The sequence below is a fragment of the Salmo salar genome, chromosome ssa07, assembly GCF_905237065.1.
Source record: "Salmo salar chromosome ssa07, Ssal_v3.1, whole genome shotgun sequence".
Lineage (NCBI taxonomy): Eukaryota > Metazoa > Chordata > Actinopteri > Salmoniformes > Salmonidae > Salmo > Salmo salar.
In genome coordinates, this window is record NC_059448.1 from 19716874 (window position 1) to 19738649 (window position 21776).

Consider the following 21776-nt stretch of genomic DNA (forward strand, 5'->3'; position numbering starts at 1 on the left):
GACCACCTTTGAAGAAATACAATATGAAACACTCTTGGTTTGCTGTCCGGCGGTGAATCGATCCTTGTGTTCTCAGTAGAATACGTTAAGAATTCCAACGAGTCTAGAAAATTCTCAGATCGATCGCAATAAATCCCTGTCTTGGGTGTAAATTTATACCACCTATACATTTTGCCTGTGATGGAAATCAATGTTCATTTGAAATAATTTGAATACATTAAATCTTATTTGTCTAAATAAATATGACCTCGGTGAGCTTCCCTGCCAGACCTAAGCACTTTGTGTAGAGTTATGGCTACATTGTGGAGAAATCAGGAAACAGAGGCCGATTTGTCAGTGCAGACAGAGAGTATACAGCACTTTGACAGTGATGTGAGAGAATATATACATAATTTGATAATTTACATTATGTAAATGTACACATCATATAGGCTTTGAGCATACATGCAGATAATGTGCTCTATTTAAGAAAAGTAAGCACATTCGTTGTTATTTTTTGGAATTTGCTATGATTATCATTATACACAGTGTTGGGTTACTAAGTACTAGGAATGGTTGTCTGTAAAGCCATTTTCCATAGATACACAGCATGACTTGGTTCAAGCCCTCTTTAAAAGCTGCAGACATGCACCAGGATTTGTAGCTGTTGTCGCGCTCATGTTGTCGTGAATAAGTTACGAGCACTCCAACGAGATAAGGTTTATCTAAATTGCTTTTCAGTGTTGACACATCCCCGTTTTCCGAACCCAGTGTTCCATGTGCTACCCTTTTGAGAATACTAATGACGTTCTGCACATTATCTAACTGCCTCTCCCTCCACTTTGTGTATGGCATGACAAAGGTGAGATACGCACTAGTGTGAGAAGTATGGATTAAAAGGTAGGTCTTAACACCACTGTCAGATAATTGATCCGGCCCATAGCATTTCCCTCGTTCTCCCTCCTGCACCTCCCACTCAGAAGAGTAATCCCTGCCGGAATGAATCGAACTGGAGATGAGGAAGAAACGGAACAACAACAAAAAAGACAACCAGGGAAAAAAAAGAACAGCGCCAGGGAACTGCACTTTTCTCTTTAGCATCACAGAGCTAGCGGGGGCAACTCACAAAAGATAAACAGCGAGTGAAACCCAATTCAGAGATTCAGAGCGAGCTCTTATTGTGTTTGGGGGCAAAGTTGGCATGGGGATGAAGGTTGTGGGTGGTAAGGGGGGCTCGGGGAGCAGGGGGAAGAGTCCTGAGATATTTGTAGCATTTGCAACACGGCTAACACATTAGCATGTGAATAGGGATGCGCTAGGGGTTAGTTAGCACGTAGGAAAGTGTGACGGTCTCGCGATGCCCCCGGCTGCAACAGAGCTGGTACAGCTATTGCTAGGAACCCGGTAACTAAGCTCATTAGAAGACAAAAACAGGAATACAATCAAAACAAACAGCAAATCAGAAAACTGTCGCTTCAAAGACGACAGATAGTGCAGAGGTCGACACGAGATGAAAAATGGGCCCCAAAACCGCTCACTCGGCATTTGTTTAGTGGATTTGTCTAATGTCACTGACAGGATAATGTGACAAATACACACAGAAGAAGAATGGACTGTTCAGCACACTGATGCCGACTTTGACATGCTTCTGAGCATTTGTCATTTTTCTTTGAGCTTTTTCCTGATTACAATTGACTGCCTTTGATCAGATTATCTAAGTATTGCATAACAGTAAGTACATTTAGCTTAGTGTTTAGACTAAGCTTAGATGTTATGACAAATAGAAAACAGCAGTGATTGTTTTCATGTCTATCTTTAGGGGTTTGAATGAAAAGTATGTTGGTTACTTTCATGTTGTTGGCTATTGGCTTCGTACAGAATGTCCTCCAAACAGAATGGGCATTGGCACCAGGACTGAAGCACACTTCCCTGATATTTGATATCCTACCCTGTAGGAGACTACCCCTCCCCCTTCGTGGAATGTTCCTCCTTTGGGATTTTCTTACATTTTTTGCCAGCCCATGAGCCACCTGTCTTTCCTGCTGGCATGGTCTGGGTATCACTCTGTCAGACTAAGCTATAGGCTAACATCCATCACAAGGAAAATACCCATCCATGTCACCAAGCCTGCTATCAGTCAGTACACATTTGGTCAGCACAACTTCCTTTTCCTTCCCATCCCCCTAAATATTAAAAAAGGGCCCCATTTGATATTCAGAATGACCCCCCCCCAAAAAAAAGAAGAAAGGGTTGCTTATCAGCATACAGAGGCTCCTCCAGCTAGGTGTTTGGTTCCATTAGTCTTTTAAGCGAGTTCTAATATCTCCTGTCTGAGTGATAGCGTGCCGGTGAGTGCCGTAATGCATCTCAAAATGAAGGCTGTCTTCCCAACATGCCCCCGACAGGATGAATGGCTCTGAGTCATTACTGATACTCTCGCATGCGGCGGCCATTACGTGTCTGGAAACTCACAGCCAGTCAAAGACGTGTCACCTGTGTGTGGCACCGGGTTACAACTGGAAGGTGGCTAATGATAGCGTAATTCAAACATATGCCACCAGGACTCATTTGGGCGTAATTGGCGGCAATTACCATACTTTAGCCAGCCTACTCTTCCCAATGAATTTTAGCTGGCAACTACCTCTGTATATTGAGTGTTTGGGAGTTATCAACATGCGGTTTATTGTTTTGGAGCCTCTTGAAATCTCTCCTCAATAAACTCTGCAGTGAAGCTAGATTATTCCTCAGAAGTGCTTCCGCCCGTCCTCTACAACAACACAGCGCTATCATATCAATCGGGCTTGATCTCGCCAACGCGCGTGCTACGCGCCGCACTTCAAAAACGAGCGACGACGATATCGAACAACATCCTCCATCGTTTTCTCATCAGCGGCCCAGCGCCTGTCGTCTTTTGTGTTCCCCCTCTCTTTCCCTGAGGCGTCGTGGCCTTCACGGCTAGTAATTACCGGCAATATCAAAGTCGTATATCACCCGGCATCTCTGCAGACCTCTCCGGGTACCTTAAGGGAACGCCTGATAGGAAGAGAAGAGGGTCAAAAAGGAGACTCCTCTTCCCCCCCATTTCTATCCCTTTTCCTCTGAACTTTTTTTTCTCCCTCATCTCTCTCTCTCTCTCTCTGTCTGCGAGGCATTGGGTCTGCTGATTCTCTCTCTACACATTCAAGAGTCTGGCCTTTCATCAGCTAAGTGCAGTGTTGTGTCTGCTCCCCGGTTGAGGCAAACACTGAACATTTGAAATAATTACTGTCTAAAAACATGACATTTGAAGGGAAATATGTTTTTGAAGCAAAAGTGACTCGTGTGTGCTTTGATTTTACACTAGTTCCCAGTCATTTACCAGCAGGTTGAATGTCAAGGGTATTGCATTGTATACCACTTGGGATTGAAGCTACAGATCTTCAGTCGATAGTTCATTTTCTTTTACATGTACACCATAATAGTTTTTTGCCTTCATTCACTTTGTCATATGCAGGCTAGAATGTATGAAACAAACAAAACATACTTATTACTTCAAATTCCTCAAATGTAAAAGCAAACTATGAAAGATAAGAGAGCGTGAAGGGGGAAGAGAGAGAGAATATGAAGTAAAAATCCTACTCCCTCACCGTTGATCTTAACATCCGGTCGAGTTTCCGTCATTCTTGGTATTTGACCTGCTTCAGGGTTTAAGGATTTTATAAGATATTTATTTAAAAGAGAGAATATTAGCTGAAGGTCCCTTTCAGTTCCAATGCCCTTCCTCATCCAAATCCCTTGACTTAACTGTCGTATGCGTACATTTCAACGGCTGGATAGGCAGACACTCAGTGTATATTAAAACACTGCACATATCTAACCAGGTGGCAAGTAAATATAATATTTTTTTATAATAATCCGACATTCATTTGTTTTGGCATTCCTGTTTTTCAAGTCACATGTTGATGCACATTGTGCATTGGTTCCTTGATCTCTGATTTTTGCGTTGTTTCAGCCAATGCTTATAATGGAATACATGGCATGTGACAGTACAATTTACTCTTAGTACATGTTTGAGGGGTATTCATAGTCTATGTGGTTACCATCAGTGGTGGAATCCATTAAATGCTAGTCATATTTTGAGGAGAGAAAGAACACACCACTAAAGCACAAACCAAGCGGAATGTCCTTACACAGAGTGTTTAGAGTCCCTAGTTGCCCCCAACAACAAGCTAGAGAGTTCAGCCAGGCACAAATTATTCTACATCCAACTGCCTTGTATCCCATTACGTATTCATCCTCCCGTGTATTACCACTTCTGATACTTCTCATCCTTTTCTCATAAAAGTTTGGCCGTTTGCGTTTTGGTGATATGGAATAGATGAGGAAGCATGGTGTAACAGGAGTTCGCCGAGCTGAAGCGGGATACTGTCTCATCTAAGATCAATTGGCTGTCTCTGAGGGAAAGTCACCTTATTAAAAAAAGGCTTTTGGCGTTTTGCAGCACCCTAACTCATGTTTTTAAAGGGAGGTGTCCCAGTTCATGCGTTGCAATGCACTGTTTGGTTGGTAGTAGATAATTGGTATGTTTGCATTTTAAATAGATTATGACCCATGGATACAACAGTATATGTGATTTTGGTTGATACACAGTATGTAGTTTGGCTTGGTGTTGAACTTCCCATATAAATCAAAACTTGAGAGTCAATTATTCGGCTAAGATGTGCTAATGCATGAATTTAATCTCTGAATAAAAAATATCTTACATGTGGTTCTCGCACACACCCAAAGGGATTGGATGCAGGGTTATTTTCAGAAAGAAATCACCAGCCTCCAGTTTGCAGAGTTTGTATTTTGTCCATGTTTTCTATTGAGGACATTTTGTGCTGTATGAGGTCTGTATAAGACCAACAGCAATATTTGTATTAAGTTTATAAGGCAGAGCAGTTTGCCTCTGCCAAATCTGTCCTTACTCATACATGTCTTGCAGGGCATGCAGTGCCGACAAACTATTAATCAAGCTATTCCCCTCGGAACCATGGTTGTGTTGATCACCTGTCAATTATAGATTCCATCAACCACCGCATGAGATGATGGCGTGTTGTGAATACCAAAACAAATGTGACACAATGAAATTGAGCCAAGGGAGGTTTTCTGTGACTACAACCAGTAATAAGTAAAAGGGTCACGCAAGCAAGAACAGCTCTGACAGAAAAAGTCATATCCCCTTCGGAATACAAAGAACATGCAAGCAATAAAATTCATTCCAAAGTCTGATGATTACTTAAGGTATATAAGCCCAATTTCCATCTCTGCATGTTTGCCTTCCCAGTTCATCTAACTCTCTTTTTGATGTGGTGCCTTCTCACAGAAAAAAGGAAAACAATATTCTTTTTCCTTTTTCTTTCCCTATGGATGAAGTCAGCCGACATCCATTATCCCCTCTCGTTTTTCATCCCCGCCTGCCTCCATTCTCTCCATCCGGCTTGATAAGAACCTGCTGCATTTCCATTTGGCCAATTGGGTACAGTAAATTCAGCCTGGCAGTCTAACCTTCCAGCCTACGGGCAAGCCCAGGTCATAGACGAGACTTAATGGTGATTAAGAAAATAAGGGCCTAAGCTGGCAGTGGAAAATGTTTTTTGGAGGTTTTCCTATGCAGAGCAGATTGATAACTCTCAAAGGATAGAGGGAGAAAAAGAAAGAGGATTGAATCCAGCAGCCGGGCGGTTTGAGAATCCCTGTGTCGGATGCCATTTGCAGTTGTTCCGAATGCCCTCTGGGTTTTCTTATGCCCCCACAAGTTGAAGTAAAAAAATAAAAAAATAAAAGGGAGAGGTTTTAACTTTTCAACTGTTCTCCTCAGGACATAGCTCAGGACTTACGTGATAGAATGTCAGATGAATAGCCTTGCGCGGTGATGTCACTGGCTAAACGTGTCATAATGGAATGAATGTAATTGGTCGGGAGGAGGAGGGCTCAGTCCATTTGTCAGCTGTGGGATTGGGTTTCACTTGGATGCCCCAGAACAGTAAAGAAAGAGCTAATTCAGATTTGGGGTAGGTGGTCAAATGGCACACTGGAAGCAGACTCCGCTACCATCTGATGTTTTCCTCCTTCGCTCAGAAATCCCTCTGTTGTTTTTCCCTTCCATCTTCCCTCTTGTTCTGTCCTTCTCTTAATTGGCAGGCAGGAGTAGACACCTATTTGATGTCTACTACAGCTCGCCGCTTCCAACTCAAAGCGAAAGTGCCGAAGGGGGCAATTTCTCTGTCGTCTTATGTAGGAGTGGGCGGCCGACTTCGCTTGACCTTTGGGTAACATTACGTTGATCCATCCTCGCCTCGGAGATAAAACATCATCATGCTTTTCTGATTGATGTCTTGTCTCTACATCATTACCAGTCCTTTTACATTCTCTGTTGCTCCCTTGCCTGCACCCTGCCCCCAAAAATAACTTTCCCCTGATGTAAATTCCTGCACTAATCACTTGCGCTGAGGGCTATTTAATTGAAATTGATGAGCGAGCGGTAGAATGGTATAATTCACCTGAAAAACTATGCCCCTATGAATCAGGCTCCAGGTGTCAGACCAGGCTCCACGTTTCATTACACCTCAACCGGGTGATTTTAAACCAGTCTAAATTAGCTGGGTAATGAAAGCCTCTCCTTTTTGGTACCCTATTTTTCACTCCTTATACATACATCATCTATAGAGAACTAGGTAGACATGGGGGAGGGAGGTTAGAGTGGCTGAACTAGTTCATTTTCTTTGGAATAACCTCACCCGTAGCGGAGCGCACTTAGCCGTACTTTAGTCCTGAAAAGAAAACTGCCGTAGTCGGAGAAAGAAAAGAAGGACATCTCCAGAGTATCAAGTTTCTGGAGTGTCCATTAGTTCCAAATAAACAAGACATCATTTTCATCTGTGAGGAAGTCAATATTTATGCTCAAATGAGCTTTGAAAATGGTGTAGTTTCTGATTATTTAGCTTGTCTACTCCTCTCTCACTGTTAGCACAAGTGGTGCAGTGATATTGAATCATTCATGAGAACGGGAGCTCATCTTGGAGTTTGTTTGTCAGAATGGAAGTCAGATTTCTCTCTGTTGTGCCACTGCTAGCCCTTCTAGTTGTCGAGTCGATGGTGCTCTTTCTGCTTTTCTCCCAGTGTCTTTACAGCTGTGGATTTACTGCATTTGTCACGGAGCGCAGTAAGTATGTGGGTTGTTTGAATATGTCAGCTGGCTTGCCCAGGCGGCACTGTGTACTCAGACGATGGGGAGAGAGTGTGGGCTAATCTTGTAGGGGCCGAGCCCCAACGAGGTGCCCTGGTCATCAAACGGTGACTCAAGTTGTTCGTCTGGGATGGCGTCTAGTCGTTGCTCAATTCTGACATTATAGTCTCCCACTCCATACTATGGATTTTTTCTCTCTCTTTCTCTCTTTCTTTCTTTATCCCCCCCCACTTGGGCCGAAACTGGACATGAATTGGTGGCCGCGGGCCAACTCCTATGGGTACGACTCTCAGGGGAAGGAAAATAGTTGCCGCCGGCGTTGCCACCTGCTTCCACAGTCGAGGCGCGGAGGCCCCTTCTCTCCGTTTTCCTTTCTCAGGCAAAAAGCGAGTCCCTGGGGACCCGTTTCTACCAGGCATCCCTCGCTCACCTCTAGTCACCTCACCTGCTCCGTCCGTTTCTTTTTGGCAGCCCGTCCTGTCATCCATGCATAATTGTCTCGGATTTCAAGAACAAGGTTTTTCCCCAAGTAACGCTTTCAAGACAAGTTTGTATAGGGGCCCTCTGGTGGCTTTTACAGTATGGGATTCATTTAAAAGTCTCAGAGGCTGTCTAACTAGTTTCAGATGGGTTTGATTATTATTACATGGGGTGATGTTTCAGTTGTTTTGGCAACTGTCACAACTTATGCGCTGATGGTTTCTGCTCCTCAATCTATAGGTTTAATATGGAATTCATTGAAAGGGGATGCATGGGATGTCAACTATTAATCTTTAATCTGGAAAACTGATGACACAATCCTTATGATCAATGTTTCATACCACAGTTGCATAATTCACTTTGATCGGGCGCAGATGTGGCGTTGAATATTCTATCAGTTCGTACCCCACAACCCTAAACGTATAGAAAGCTGTTCTAAAATATATTCAGACTGATGATAATACTGTATCATGTGTGATTCAAGTGCTGGGAGCTTTTGGAATGACTATTGTAGCTGGAAACAGCTGATTTGTAATGGAATATCTTCATAGGCGTACAGAGGCCCATTATCAGCAACCATCACTCTTGTGTTCCAATGGCACGTTGTATTAGCGAATCCAAGTTTATCTTTAGAAAACCCTTTTGCGATTATGTTAGCACAGCTGAAAACTGTAGTGCTGATTAAAGAAGCAATAAAACTGGCCTTCTTGAGACTTTATTATGAAGGCCTTGGGTAACATTAGAATATATATATATATATTCTTTCAAATAACACCATAGCTTTTTCATTAGTTTGGTACTATAGGCTATAAGTAATGTATGTATGTATGTATGTATGTATGTATGTATGTATGTATGTATGTATGTATGTATGTATGTATGTATGTATGTATGTGTGTGTATATGCGTATATGTGTGTATGTGTGTGTATATGCGTATATGTGTGTGTATATGCGTATATGTGTGTGTGTGTGTGTGTGTGTGTGGCGCGCGTGTGTGTATGTGTGTGTATATATATGTGTATGTGTGTGTATATATATATATGTGTATGTGTATATATGTATGTATGTGTGTGTGTGTGTGTGTGTGTGTGTGTGTGTGTATATGTTTGTGTGTATGTATGTATATGTATGTATGTATGTATGTATGTATGTATGTGTGTGTGTGTGTGTGTGTGTGTGTATGTATGTGTGTGTATATGTGTGTGTGTGTACACACACATACATGTATATATTATGTGTTCATATGCATATATATGTTTATATGCATGTGTGTGTGTGTATGTGTGTGATATATATTCGTGATATACTGTATACATATATATGTATATACATACACACACACACGTATGTACATATGTATACACATACATACGTATACATACACACGTGTGTGTGTGTGTGTATATATATACTGCTCCAAAAAATAAAGGGAACACTTAAACAACGCAATGTAACTCCAAGTCAATCACACTTTTGTGAAATCAAACTGTCCACTTAGGAAGCAACACTGATTGACAATAAATGTCACATGCTGTTGTGCAAATGGAATAGACAACAGGTGGAAATTATAGGCAATTAGCAAGACACCCCCAATAAAGGAGTGGTTCTGCAGGTGGTGACCACAGACCCCTTCTCAGTTCCTATGCTTCCTGGCTGATGTTTTGGTCACTTTTGAATGCTGGCAGTGCTTTCACTCTAGTGGTAGCATGAGATGGAGTTTACAACCCACACAAGTGGCTCAGGTAGTGCAGCTCATCCAGGATGGCACATCAATGCGAGCTGTGGCAAGAAGGTTTGCTGTGTCTGTCAGCGTAGTGTCCAGAGCATGGAGGCGCTACCAGGAGACAGGCCAGTACATCAGGAGACGTGGAGGAGGCCGTAGGAGGGCAACAACCCAGCAGCAGGACCGCTACCTCCGCCTTTGTGCAAGGAGGAGCAGGAGGAGCACTGCCAGAGCCCTGCAAAATAACCTCCAGCAGGCCACAAATGTGCATATGTCTGCTCAAACGGTCAGAAACAGACTCCATGAGGGTGGTATGAGGGCCCGACGTCCACAGGTGGGGGTTGTGCTTACAGCCCAACACCGTGCAGGACGTTTGGCATTTGCCAGAGAACACCAAGATTGGCAAGTTCGCCACTGGCGCCCTGTGCTCTTCACAGATGAAAGCAGGTTCACACTGAGCACGTGACAGACGTGACAGAGTCTGGAGACGCCGTGGAGAATGTTCTGCTGCCTGCAACATCCTCCAGCATGACAGGTTTGGCGGTGGGTCAGTCATGGTGTGGGGTGGCATTTCTTTGGGGGGCCGCAAAGCCCTCCATGTGCTCGCCAGAGATAGCCTGACTGCCATTAGGTACCGAGATGAGATCCTCAGACCCCTTGTGAGACCATATGCTGGTGCGGTTGGCCCTGTGTTCCTCCTAATGCAAGACAATGCTAGACCTCATGTGGCTGGAGTGTGTCAGCAGTTCCTGCAAGAGGAAGGCATTGATGCTATGGACTGGCCCGCCCGTTCCCCAGACCTGAATCCAATTGAGCACATCTGGGACATCATGTCTCGCTCCATCCACCAACGCCACGTTGCACCACAGACTGTCCAGGAGTTGGCGGATGCTTTAGTCCAGGTCTGGCAGGAGATCCCTCAGGAGACCATTCGCCACCTCATCAGGAGCATGCCCAGGCGTTGTAGGGAGGTCACACAGGCACGTGGAGGCCACACACACTACTGAGCCACATTTTGACTTGTTTTAAGGACATTACATCAAAGTTGGATCAGCCTGTAGTGTGGTTTTCCACTTTAATTTTGAGTGTGACTCCAAATCCAGACCTCCATGGGTTGATAAATTGGATTTCCATTGATTATTTTTGTGTGATTTTGTTGTCAGCACATTCAACTATGTAAAGAAAAAAATATTTAATAAGATTATTTATTTCATTCAGATCTAGGATGTGTTGTTTAAGTGTTCCCTTTATTTTTTTGAGCAGTGTATATACACGTACGTACGTACGTTTGTGTGTGTGTGTGTGTGTGTGTGTGTATATATATATATATATATATATATATATATATACATTTATGTATATGTATGCAGTTGAAGTCGAAAGTTTACATACACCTTAGCCAAATACATTTAAACTCAGTTTTTCACAATTCCTGACATTTAATCCTAGTAAAAATTCCCTGTCTTAGGTCCGTTAGGATCACCACTTTATTTAAAGAATGTAAAATGTCAGAATAAAAGTGGATTTATTTCAGCTTTTATTTCTTTCATCACATTCCCAGTGGGTCAGAAGTTTACATACACTCAATTTGTATTTGGTAATTGTTTAACTTGGGTCAAACGTTTCAGGTAGCCTTCCACAAGCTTCCCACAATAAGTTGGGTGAATTTTGGCCCATTCCTCCTGACAGAGCTGGTGTAACTGAGTCAGGTTTGAAGGCCTCCTTGCTCGCACACAGTTTTTCAGTTCTGCCCACAAATCTTCTATAGGATTGAGGTCAAGGCTTTGTGATGGCCACTCCAATACCTTGACTTTGTTGACCTTAGGCCATTTTGCCACAACTTTGGAAGTATGCTTGGGTTCATTGTCCATTTGGAAGACCCATTTGCGACCAAGCTTTAACTTCCTGACTGATGTCTTGAGATGTTGCTTCAAAATATCCACATAATTGTCCTTTCTCATGAAACCCTCCTGCAGCAAAGCACCCTCACAACATGATGCTTCCACCCCTATGCTTCACAGTTGGGATGGTGTTCTTCTGCTTGCAAGCTTCTCCCTTTTTCCTCCAAACAACGATGGCCGTTATGGCCAAACAGTTCTATTTTTGTTTCATCAGACCAGAGGACATTTCTCCAAAAAGTACGATCTTTGTCCCGAAATGCAGTTGCAAACCGTAGTCAGGCTTTTTTATGGCAGAATTGGAGCAGTGGCTTCTTCCTTGCTGAGCGGCCTTTCAAGTTATGTCGATATAGGACTCGTTTTACTGTGAATATAGATACTTTTTTACCTGTTTCTTCCAGCATCTTCACAATGTTCTTTGCTGTTGTTCTAGGATTGATTTGCACTTCAAACCAAAGTACGTTCATCTGTAGGAGACAGAACGCGTCTCCTTCCTGAGCGGTATGACAGCTGCGTGGTCCCATGGTGTTTATACTTGTGTACTATTGTTTGTACAGATGAACGTGATACCTTCAGGCATTTGGAAATTTCTCCCAAGGATGAGCCAGACTTGTGGAGGTCTACAATTGTTTTTCTGAGGTCTTGGCTGATTTATTTAGATTTTCCCATAATGTCAAGCAAATAGGCACTGAGTTTGAAGGTAGTCCTTCACATACATCAACAGGTACACCTCCAATTGACTCAAATTATCAGAAGCTTCTAAAGCCATGGCATCATTTTCTGGAATTTTCCAAGCTGTTTAAAGGCACAATCAATTTAGTCTATGTAAACTTCTGAACCAATGGAAATGTGATAGAGTGAATTATAAGTGAAATAATCTGTCTGTAAACAATTGTTGGAAAAATTACTTGTCATGCACAAAGTAGATGTCCTAACCGACTTGCCAAAACTATAGTTTGTTAACAAGAAATTTGTGGAGTGGTTGAAAAATGAGTTTTAATGACTCCAACTTAAGTGTATGTAAACTTCCGACTTCAACTGTATGTATGTGTATATATATATATATATATATATATATACATTTCATTTTTTTTTCAAGTGTTTAATACATTTTATTCATGGAGTGCCTTTGTTGCCACTATGGAACAGAAAGCATATGTTTGGAAGATGGCAAAATCATATTTTTTATAACAACAAAATTATAATACCACAACCACCAAAATGCACGGTCAAGACGCACGGTTAAATGACATCAATAGCCTAAACATCATTAAAAGCGACAAGTGGCCTTGTTAAATAGTGAAACTCAGCACAAAAGCAATAATGGCATTATAATGAATGTGTCCATATGACAGCAGCCAAAATTATTGTCAGCTCGTACTTGTGTGCATCAGTTGAATTTCATTAAGCTGTTATCCCTTGTCTTCACAGTTGACACAGTTTTCGGAACTTTCAGATGCTTGACACACTTTGACATACAGTGCCTTCGGAAAGTATTCAGACCCCTTAGCTTTTTCCACATTTTGTTAGGTTACAGCCGTATTCTAAAATGTATTCAATTCGTTTTTTTATCCTAATCAACCTACACATACTACCACATAATGACAAAGCAAAAACAGTTATTTAGAAATGTTTGCTAATTTATAAAAAATTCAAAAGTATTCAGACCCTTTAATCAGTACTTTGTTGAAGCACCTTTGGCAGCGATTTAAGCCTAGAGTCTTCTTGGGTATGACGCTACAAGCTTGGCACACCTGTATTTGGGGAGTTTCTACCATTCTTCTCTGCAGATCCTCTCAAACTCTTTCAGGTTGGATGGGGAGTGTTGCTGCACAGTTATTTTCAGGTCTCTCCAGAGATGTTCGATCGGGTTCAAGTCCGAGCTCTGGCTGGGCCACTCAAGGACATTCAGAGACTTGTCCCGAAGCCACTCTTGCATTGTCTTGGCTGTGTTCTTAGGGTTGTTGTCCTGTTGGAAGGTGAACCTTCACCCTTGTCTGAGGTCCTGAGCGCTCTGGAGCAGGTTTTCATCAAGGATCTTTCTGTACTTTGCTCCGTTCATCTTTGCCCCCGATCCTGACTAGTCTTTCTGTCCCTACCTCTGAAAAACATCCCCACAGCATGATGCTGCCACCCATGCTTCACCGTAGGGATGGTGCCAAGTTTCCTTCAGACATGACGCTTGGCATTCAGGCCAAAGAGTTCGATCTTCATGTCAACAGATCAGAGAATCTTGTTTGTCATGGTCTGAGAGTCTTTAGGTGCTATTTGGCAAACTCCAAGCGGGCTGTCATGCGCCTTTTACTGAGGAGTGGCTTCCGTCTGGCCACTCTACCATAAAGGCCTAATTGGTGGAGTGCTGTAGAGACTGTTGTTCACCTGGAAGGTTCTCCCATCTCCACAGAGGAACTCTAGAGCTCTGACAGAGTGACCATTGGGTTCTTGGTCACCTCCCTGACCAAGGCCCTACTCCCCCGATTGCTCAGTTTGGCCGGGCGGCCAGCTCTAGGAAGAGTGGTTCTTGGTGGTTCCAAACTTCTTCCATTTAAGAATGATGGAGGCCACTGTGTCCTTGGGGACCTTCAATGCTGCAGACATTTTTTGGTACCCTTCCCCAGATCTGTGCCTCGAAACAATCCTGTCTCGGAGCTCTACAGACAATTCCTTCGACCTCATGGCTTGGTTTTTGCTCTGAAATGCACTGTCAACTGTGGGACTTTATATAGGCAGGTGTGTGCCTTTCCAAATCATGTCCAATCAATTAAATTTACCGCAGGTGGTCTCCAATCAAGTTGTAGAAACATTGCAAGGATGATCAATGGAAACAGGATGCACCTGAGCTCAATTTCGAGTAGCATAGCAAAGGGTCTTACTGTATGTGAATAAGATATTTCTGTTTTATTTTTTATACATTTGCAAAAAGTTCTAAAAACCTATTTTCGCGTTGTGTGTATATTTGCTGAGGAGATTGTTAGGGATGCATGGTATATATGAGCATATCGGAATGAGACAATATTAGCTAAAAAATGCAAGCATCGGCCCGTTGTCTAGTTTAACGCCGATGTGCAAAACCGATGTCAAAGCTGACGTGCTTACGAAATATAACGTAAGTAGATGACGTAATGACGCCATGAAAAATACTCCGCTACGCAGAAAAATACTAAGCGCACACTTCCAACAACTAAACAAGTTCAAGTTGAGCTATCATTTGAAAGAGTAAGAACATTTCAGCGAGACAACTCAAAGGCGAAATCATTAACGCCAAGATAATGGAATTCATTATGCTACTTGCTATGGGTGTCACGCCTGACATTTGGACCAGCGCCATTCGAACAACTGACTCGAAATAAGCTAATCAACTGCGTCTACAGCAGACTTGATACCCTCTGTCATGGCATTGAAACGCCTGCTCAAAATATCTGCCCGACACAGACCGTGGGGTTAAAACTTACAAAAGTACTTGGCTGTGAACAAGCGATTCGGTGGTATTCTCTCTGAGCCTCTTTACTGTGTCGCCACCATGCTCGATGCTAGGTAGAAGGACCGCTACTTTGATGCAGACAGGAAACAGGGTTTACGTGAAATGTTACATACACAGCTGGACACAGAGACAGTGCGCACCGAGGAAGAGAGGCCACGGACGGACAGACAGAGCTGAAACTTCACTGCTTGACATGTATGATGAAATCCTGGTTGAGAATGAAACGACTGAACAAATGAACAACGAAACAGCACAGCAAGTAAGTGAAAGAAATTGTTTTTGATGATATTTTACTGGTAATGGGGACATGCGTAAATGCCAACAAAATAACTTTTTGGTCGGTGTGGTGTGTGTGTGTGTGTGTGTGTGTGTGTGTGTGTGTGTGTGTGTGTGTGTGTGTGTGTGTGTGTGTGTGTGTGTGTGTGTGTGTGTGTGTGTGTGTGTGTGTGTAACCTTTAACTAGGCATGTCAGTTAAGAACAAATTCTTATTTACAATGACGGCCTACCCCAGCCAAACCCGGACGATGCCGGGCCATTTGTGCGTCGCACTATGGGACTCCCAATCACGGCCGGATGTGATACAGCCTGGATTAGAATCAGGGACTGTAGTGACGCCCCTTGCACTGAGGTGCAGTGTCTTAGACCACGTCCTCCGTGTGTGTGTGTGTTAACTATTTAACTGTACTAGAATGCTTAAAAGGCTGCTAAAATTGAAAATATTGGTTATCGATATCAGGTTTTTTTTTGGCACGTAAAATATTGTATATCGTTATCGGCCAAAAATGTCATATCGGTGCATCCCTACAATTTTCTTTATTTAATCCATTTTAGAAAAAGGCTATAACGTAGCAAAATGTGAAGTCCAGGTGTCTGAGTACTTTCCTAAGGCACTGTTTGGTTGTATTGAGTAATAGTCTAAGGTTATCTCTTTGTGTCCCCGTCGTCTTGTCATTCTTCAGCACCGTTATGTAGTACAATGGCTGTGCAGGTGCCTTATTTTATGCAGGGTGAGGGAGCTACCGGCTCACTTTTTTCATGGTGCCGGCCATTTCTTTGCAAGCAACCAATGACAGTGAAGTCAAGAAATTGTCCATGGTGACATTTCTCCCCTTGCCAATGTAAGGTTTCACAAGCCTCATCACCACATTCTGACACTCTCTCACCTGTTGTCCAATATGGATATTTTCCCAGATATTGAAAACCCTTCAGCATGTACAATTACGCCACACTCTCACTGTGTAGCATACTCCAAGTAAACCAGAGTACCCTGATAAGGTACTGATATAGAGTACATAACATTTGATGATTTATAATTACAATGGATCAATACAATAGAATGGCCTGCCCTGTTCTTCATTCACTATTAGTGATCACATAATTATGCATCTTTCACTTCCCTCAGTCATCAACTCACCCATTCTCCCCCTTTCTCCCCATCATACTTTACTTCATTTATTTCATCTGTTATATGTGTGAAATTAGTTTCGGCATAGTTTCGAGGCAATTATCAGGGTGATTATCTACTGGGCCAGGCACATTCCATTGTTGAGAGAAGGATTGGAGAGGCCTTCCTGTCGGGAGGAGGAGGGGCAACAGGAAAACCATAAAAATGCCATTCCCTCCTAAAACTCCAGTTGTTTGTGATATTAAGATTCTAACACCGACTATGCGTTATATAGACTTATTTAGGAAAAGTCAAGTGGGGCGTGACTTAAAAAATGGCAGTGTAAAAAATTATGACTATCATGAGGAGTCAAAATGACTACTTTAGCGATTCTAGCGTTAATAATTCTAATATATCAAGCTGGCCACACCATTTAGTTGTGAATTCCATACTGTAACTAGATCAACTGGCGCGTGCTGCACAACAGTGAGTGACTCACAAGGCTCCGGTCTCTTGTCGTTGTGTGCTTGTAAACAAACACCATGTGACTGGGGACTACCGGTAAGCTTCATAATGAAAGATTGTGGTGAAATGAAGAATGAGATCTTCATTTCCTAACGTATTGCACAAGTTGACTGTGGGTGTGTTATAAACTAAATATTCAAATGTATATAAAAAAACAACAACTTCAAAGATGATTTCCAAATACCCCGGTATACGGTATACCACCCAAGCCTATACCAGTGTTATTCATTTTTTCTGAGCTCAACCCTGACGTGTGTTTATCAAAAAGCTTAATCTCTCGCCGATAGATGTTTTTCCTCACCCGAACACAAATTCAGTGGCGTGTTCCCTGAAGGTTTACATTGGTCTGGAGACAGGCCTCTCATGCTGCCCATACTTGCTTGTGAAAGCTAATTATACCAGGTTATTTTCTGACTGTGAGAATGTCAATATGGCACAGTGGGGAAGCTCTGTCCTCAGTGTCACATTGTTATTCATTACACTTAATTCTGTCAATGTCCCCAGCAGCAGACAGTGGCACCGGCCAGTGAGAAATGAGAGCCTTGTTGGGGATATGCTTATTGCCTCCTCTCAGAATGGTAAAAATGTCTCGCGTTTGTCTCGCTGTTGTGTGTTATTTGGATGCTGCCTTTTAATGTCACTATAGCAACCAGCTGAAAGAAGGGGAGGGCAAATAATGAGCGGGGGCGGTATAGAGGTAACGAGTAGAAGAGAGGGAGGGAGCAGGGCAGAGGTAAAGAGGGAGTGTAAGCAACATAGGGGATGAGAGAAAAAGATTAAGCACAAAAGGAAGGGAAACAAGTTATCGCCAAGAAGGAGAGAAAGCGAGAAGAGGTTGTGACCTGCCGGTGCACCCTATTCTTCTTCATCCCCAGAGATGGCATCGCCACTCAATCCAGTTTTTTGTCCGTGTCACCTTGGGATGTCGCCGGAATTGACACTGTCCACTGTTTCCTAATGTTGTTTTACTGTTGACTCTCGGCGGGGACAACATCTGGTGGGTTTTAATTAGTCACGAGGCCCAAATATTAAATCAAATGTGAAGGAGCCTCAGTGACATCAAGTAGCAGTTTTGTGTGCACACCTTCAGTGGCAGCACAGGCTATTTTGGTAGCTGTTTTGGGGATTTTGACACCCATTTTGTTACCCGTTTGATACTGGCTCTTCTTGGTGATAATGGGCACTTAATATGTATTATATTTCCTCGTAGTCAAAATTAGCAAAAAAATAGTCATCCATCCATCTTTTTTTAAATGTATTTTTACTCAAACCACCCGCGGGCCGGTTTGAACCACCCGCGGACCGTATGTCCCCCCCGGTGCATGGGCTACTCTTGTGATGTCAACAGATTTTTGGACCACTGCCATGATATTATAACACCTAACATTCTAGTCTGTTTCAGTGATGGCATCCATAGATACAACTGTGATATTGTCCGTTTCAATTACAAGGGCTTTTCTTTTGGCAACATGGGCACTATTAGCATTGATGATAACTGGTGGTTCTGCAGAGATTGAACCCAGCAGTGAGCAATGCTTGGCTCATCCACACATCCAGCAGTTCACTCTGGCACCTCTGCTCCTCCGATGGGTGTTGGCTTCCATGCTCCAAAGGCATCTAAACTTCTCGACACCCCTGCTTCATTTCTTCCTCTCTCTGCAGATAATCAGGAATGGGTCTCACTGTTGCGGCTTTATAGAACTTGTTTTCCACACCACATGGCGATGGAACGGGTGTAGGGTGAATTTGCCTCGAGACGCTGATCTTGGGTCAGTTTAGCATTTTCCTCGAATTGTAAATCTTAGGATTGGCGAGAAAGCTGATCTTAGATCTGTACCTAGGGAAAACTTCACCCCAGAGCAGTCGCTCCAGAAACCAATAAGCTTTGACTATAGTTCTGTTGTGTGTTGATTTAAATGCATTTTTATTTAACCTTTATTTATCTAGGCAAGTCAGTTAAGAACAAATTCTTATTTACAATGACAGCCTACACCGGCCAAACCTGGACGATGCTGGGCCAATTGTGTGCCGCCCTATGGGACTCCCAATCACGGCCGGTTGTGATACAGCTTTTTGCCTGTGTTACAATAGCAGTGTTAGGTCTGTTGAATTTCCCTGATAGTCTATCATTTAAAATGAGGAAATGGACCAAAAAGAAAAGCTTCTTGCTACTCAGTGTTGAGGTTAAACTATACTGAACAAGACATATAAACGCAACATGCAACAATTTCAATGATTTTTACTGAGTTACAGTTATAAGGAAATTAGTCAATTGGAATGAATTCATTAGGCCCTAATCTGTGGATTTCACATGACTGGGCAGAGGTGCAACCATGGGTGAGCCAGGCCCAGCCAATCAGAACGAGTTTTCAAATCAAATTGTATTTGCCACATGCGCCGAATACAACAGTTGTGAAAATGCTTAAAGTTAGAGTGAAATGCTTACTTACAAGCCCTTAACCAATAATGCAGTTTTAATTTAATAAATGTTTCTTTATCTAATAAGTCAGTTAAGAACAAATTCTTATTTACAATGATGGCCAAACCCTCCCCTAACCCGGACGACGCTGGGCCAATTGTTCGCCGCCCTATGGGACTCCCGATAACAGCCGGTTGTGACACAGCCTGGGAACGAACCAGGGTCTGTAGTGACGCCTCTAGCACTGCAATGCAGTGCTTTAGACCGCTGCGCCACTCGGGAGGTATAAAGAAAATAGAGTTAAGAAAATATTTACTAAATAAACTAAAGAACAAAAAAATAAATAATATAACACATAATAACGAGGCTATATTCAGAGGGTACCGGTACAGAGTCAGTGTGCGGGAATATAGGTTGAGGTAATTTGTACTTTTAGGTCGGGGTGAAGTGACTATGCATACTTATAAACAGCGAGTAGCAGCAGTGTAAAAACAAGGGGGGGAATAGTCCGGGTGAAAATTTGATTTATTGCTCAGCAGTCTTATGGCTTGGGGGAAGAAGCTGTTAAGGAGCCTTTTGGACCTAGACTTGGCACTCCGGTACCGCTTGCCGTGCGGTAGCAGAGAGAACAGTCTACGACTTGGGAGACTGGAGTTTTGGAATTTGATTTTTTTATGCCTTCCTCTGACACCGCCTAGTATAGAGGTCCTGGATGGCAGTAAGCTTGGCACCAGTGATGTACCCTCCTGTAGCGCCTTACGGTCGGATGCCGAGCAGTTGCCATACCAGGCGGTGATACAACCTGTCAAGATGCTCTCGATGGTGCAGCTGTAGAACTTTTTGAGGATCTGGGAACCCATGCCAAATGTTTTTAGTCTCCTGGGGGGGAATAAGCGTTGTCGTGCCCTCTTCACAACTGTCTTGGTGTGTTTTTCCCACAAAAGGGCTTTATTACAGACAGAAATACTCTGTTTCATCAGCTTTCCGTGTGGCTGGTCTCAGATGATCCTGCAGGTAAAGAAGCCGGATATTGCGGTCCTTGGCTAACTTTCTTACACGTGATCTGCAGTTTTGAGGCTGGTTGGACATACTGCCAAATTCTCTAAAACAACGTTGGAGGCAGCTTATGGTAGATAATTAAATGTTAATTTATCTGGCAACAGCTCTGGTGGACATTCTTGCATTCAGAATGCCAATTGCACACTCCCTCAACTTGAGACATCTGTTATTGTGTTGTGTGACAAAACTGCACATTTTAGTGGCCTTTTATTGTCCCCAGCACAAGATGCACCTGCGTAATGATCATGCTGTTTAACCCCCTAAGGTCAATGTCCGTGCTCCCACTGAAATCAAATTAGCATAATTTAAAAAAAAATCTGTCAGTTTAAGCAAGAGATCTGTACATTGGATGCGTCTCAATCCACCACATCCACCTATGTAACACTTCAGCATCTGCGGTGAAAGGTGACAGAGCTAGAGCGGTGTTTGTCAGATCATGAGACATCCCGAAAAATCGGTCTTCTCACAAAATCATCTGTAGCAGCCGAACGGTTTCGGTACAAACTATTATGACCCCTCTATGGAAAGATGAGACTCTCCCAAACACAATAGTTGTTCAGTATAGTTTAACAAGTAGCTTTTATTTTTTTGTCCATTTCAAATTCAACAGACCTAACAGTGGTATTGTAACTCAAGCAACACACACACACACAATAGACTTATAGTTGAAGCTTATTGGTTTCTGGAGCAACTGCTCTGGGGTGAAGTTTTCCAGAGCTAAACACATTTGTGCACAAAATATGAGCGAGAGAGCTTTTTGTGCATATTTTCGTTGAGTACAGTAATTAAACTACATTTTGCAGTAGCTTGGTGGTAGTTGAACTAAATTGAAATCTTGGTAGTGCTTTCATTAGTTAATTACTTTTTTCCCACGTAGTGGTATAACTAACTGCTGGAACTACACACTACTTTTTTCGCAAAAATATGGGGGATGTAGGCAATTTCCTTTCTTTTTGGCATCAGACCTGTCTAATTATCACTTGATATTGTGTGTTTAATAGGCTAAATTACACATTCTGTTAAATAAAATACAAAATCAAACACCAAGGTGATATGTTCTTGCAATTTAGTGTATAACATTTCAGATTTGCATTTGCTACTTAAAAAAAAAAAAAAAAGTAACTTGAATGTAGTGAACTACTTTTTCAAAGTAACTTTAGTTAAGTAAACTATATTTTTTCTTAAGAGTAGCATTAGTGTATCTTAATTTCTTCCAGTGTGAAGTAATTGGTAGTTCTATTTTCAGAGTTGCTTCCCCAACACTTCTGCTATCTTATTAATTTGACGTTATTATGACTCGAGCAGCAAATGTACACTGTTATTGCACAGCTCTTGTGGTTTACCCCGTAGTTAGGCACATCTGACAACGATCTGCATGCACATCCAACTAGCTGAGACAAAAAGACTAACACACACCCCATAGTTGTTTTTTGGAGGATTTTGTCCCCCCCCCGCCATTGTGCTTTATCTCAGGAGACCTGTTGGAATGGGGAAAGTTAAGACAGTGAAACGTCTCAGCTGCGCTCAACAAATTGATACAAGGAACATTCTGTCACCTCTCCCTGCGTACAGACAGATGCACGCGCACACACACACACACACTCGCATGCACACG

The 21776-nt window shown here is 42.6% G+C and overlaps 1 protein-coding gene across 17 annotated transcripts in view; it reads left to right on the top strand.

Moving 5' to 3' along the window:
• The window catches only part of LOC106608716 (adhesion G protein-coupled receptor L3), a 314147-nt gene that overhangs the window by 90059 nt on the left and 202312 nt on the right, over positions 1-21776 (top strand). The gene's annotated exons all lie outside the window — the stretch shown is intronic.